The 2,500-nt window shown below is 40.0% G+C and overlaps 1 protein-coding gene across 1 annotated transcript in view; it reads right to left on the reverse strand.

Moving 5' to 3' along the window:
• LOC119580675 (glutamate receptor 4-like) overlaps nt 1-2,500 on the reverse strand; it is a 191,095-nt gene that overhangs the window by 46,208 nt on the left and 142,387 nt on the right. The window lies entirely within an intron of this gene.

Here is a 2,500-nt window from a genome sequence, read left to right on the forward strand (position 1 = left end):
GTTAGGGTAAAAAGGGTAATTCATGTGTTGGTTAACTTGTGGGTTGTTTTATGAATAATCATACAATTCATTACGATTTAGTTACGGTTAATTACGGTTCAGTTTATTATTTTCTGTTACCCTTTGATAGTATGACCTTTACCTTTTACAGGAATATACAATATGCCAAAGAATAACTGATAACAAATCTTTAAATGCAAAAATACTACGACGCAGAGAGGTCTCTTCCCCCAAAAAATATTATTCCTCTTTTCAAACCAAAGAATTACTTTGCGTCAAGTCTTGTTTCATAAAACCACAGCCATACCACAGAAAAGGTTCAATGTTCCTCACTGTTTTGGAATGACGTAACCTTTTGTCATAAACCAGTCGATAAGGTATATATATATATTTTTTACAGCTGTCAGATACGCACGAGAGATAGAGAGAGAGAAAAAAGAACGAACATTTACTGAAGTTAAGAATAAGAGGGAGAGAGAAAAATGTCTACTGAAGGTAAGCCCGAGAGAGAGAGAGAGAGAGAGAGAGAGAGAGAGAGAGAGAGAGAGAGAGAGAGAGAGAGAGAGAAGGAATATTTACGAGAGAAAGAGAGGGAGGAAAAAAGGAATATTTACTGAAGTTAAGAATAAGAGGGAGAGAGAAAAATGTCTACTGAAGGTAAGCCCGAGAGAGAGAGAGAGAGAGAGAGAGAGATAGAGAGAGAGAGAGAGGAGAAGAGAGAGAGAGAGAGGGAGAGAGAGAGAGAGAGAGAGAGAGAGAGAGAGAGAGAGAGAGAGAGAGAGAGAGAGAGGAGAGAGGAGAGAGAGAGAGGAGAGGAGAGAGAGAGAGAGAGGAATATTCAATGAAAATAAGCTAAGAGGGAGAGAAAAAAGGAAAATTCGCTAAAGTAAAGCACGAAAGACAGAGAAAATATATTCAGTGAAGTTAAGCATGAGAGAGAGAAAAAAAAAGAATATTCACAGAATTTAAGTACGAGAGAGAGAGAGAGAGAAATATTCAAAGAAGTTAGAGAGAGAGAGAAAAGGAATATTCAATGAAAAGCACGAGAGAAAGAAAGAAAGAGAGAGAGAGAGAGAGAGAGAGAGAGAGAGAGAGAGAGAGAGAGAGAGAGAGAATATTCAATGAAGTTAAGCACGAGAAGGAGAGAGAGAAAAGCAGTATTCACTGAATATTAACGAGAGAGAGATTTATTATTATTATTATATATATTTTTCTTTATACTGAAGTTAAACTAAATCGTACTATCAGTTTAAACTTCAGCAGGGTTCATATCAAGGGTTTCACCAAGGCTTCTGCTTTACTGAATGTTGCTTTGCCTTTGCTTATATGCACTGCGTCTTTAACTGGTGAATGATACATACATAATTAGTTCAGGCGAGGGTTAAGAGGAAGGAAAGAAAAGAAAAGAGGGGGTGAGTGAAAGAGGAGGAGAAAGAAGGGGGAAGATTAATGGAAATAGTAATAAGTTGAAAGAGGGGGAGAAGGAGGAGACGGGGGAAGAAGTAAAAGAGGAGGAGGAGGAGAAGAAGTCAAAGAGAAAGAGGAGGAGGAGGAGGAGAAGGAGAAGGTGGAAAGAAAAAGAGAGGAGGAGGAGAAAAGGGATGAAGAAAGAGGAGGGGAATGAAAGGAGGAGGAAAAGGAGAAGGGGGAAGAACGAAAAGATGAAAGAAAAGAAAGCAAGGAAGCAAGAATAAAAACTAGAAAAAAAATGAAAGAGGAAAATGACATAAAAGAATATAACACAAGATCACGGTTCCCAGAAGGACCCCCAAAGAATTTAAGTCGGCTTTTATATATTCCATAAACTCCCAGGGAGAAGTTCCCAGGCCGGGCCTCGGGAGCGAGAGGGTGACTTTGTAAAACGGTAACAGGAGTTATCTCGGGTGAAGCTAGTCTAAGTTGGAAACAGTAAGTAACTTTAGCTGAACAGCATGCATGTGGGTTGAAGGAGTCTCGGATTTCCGAAGGTGAAGCTGAGGCAATTTTTTTTCGGGTGTTGGGCATCTCTCTATGATGCGGTATCGTTGGGGATTTTATACAATGGGTTTGGGCACTAAACCGAGTATTATATGTATTGGTGATGTACGAGATATATGGAGAGAGTGAGACAGAGAGAGAGAGATAGAGACGAGAGAAGAGGAGAGAGAGAGAGAGAGAGAGAGGAGAGAGTACGAGAGAGAGAGAGCAGAGAGAGAGGAGACGAAGAGAGGACATAGAAAGAGAAGCCGACAGACAGAGAGAGAGAAGAGATGAGAGAGAGAGAAGAGATGAATAGAGACCAAGAGACAGAGAGGAGAATAGATATAAGAGACGAGAGCGAGAAACAGTAAGAAGAAAACAGAGAGAGAGATGGACAGCGATAGAGGCAGACAAACACCCAAACAAACTTACAATTCACCAGTAATAGCTAATTCAGGAGTTACTGATGCCTTCTTATACATTAATAATCACCACAACATCATTAGTCAAAAATAAGCAAGGCGCGCTCTTCTCCTTTGAA

This window comes from Penaeus monodon, chromosome 14, assembly GCF_015228065.2.
Source record: "Penaeus monodon isolate SGIC_2016 chromosome 14, NSTDA_Pmon_1, whole genome shotgun sequence".
NCBI lineage: Eukaryota > Metazoa > Arthropoda > Malacostraca > Decapoda > Penaeidae > Penaeus > Penaeus monodon.